The sequence below is a fragment of the Macaca fascicularis genome, chromosome 8 (genome assembly GCF_037993035.2).
Source record: "Macaca fascicularis isolate 582-1 chromosome 8, T2T-MFA8v1.1".
Taxonomy (NCBI): domain Eukaryota; kingdom Metazoa; phylum Chordata; class Mammalia; order Primates; family Cercopithecidae; genus Macaca; species Macaca fascicularis.
Genome location: NC_088382.1, coordinates 18,318,788 through 18,319,377, shown reverse-complemented (window position 1 = coordinate 18,319,377; position 590 = coordinate 18,318,788).

The window sequence follows — 590 nt, the reverse complement described above, 5'->3', positions numbered from 1 at the left end:
CTCAAACCGAGATACTCACGAGTGTACATTGCCTCCTCTACCAAATAATAAAGTGAAGGCACATGATAGGTATTATTCACTATTGTGTCTCTCAAAGCCTGTAATAGAGTGTGCAGTACATAGTGGGGACTAAATAAATCTCTGTTATGATGAATTGAATAGCCAATTTTGAAAAAAAACCCTTCGTATAGTTTCCTTAATTATATAATTAGGGTAATTTTTCCTACTTGAATATAATGTAAGATCGTCTTCACTTATAAGCCTGAGGGCAGATGACATGATTTCTAACTTCCCTCCGAGAATTATTCAACAAAATAGCTGATTCTACTGTCTTACTTATTAGAATGTTGAAACCCAGAAAAATCAAAATTTTAATCGGACAATGGAGTGTAGTTTTATTCCAGACTCCAGAACCTTCTGATCTTTAAATTGCTTTTTTTGTGTGAATATAACGAAACCTTAAAGAGAGAACAGAAAAACTATGAATTCATATAACTGATTATTTAAATTGTTATAAAAGGAAAACATATGCCTTATGCAGATTTTTTTAATAGACAAAATGATATATTTGAGAAATTTATCTCAATGGA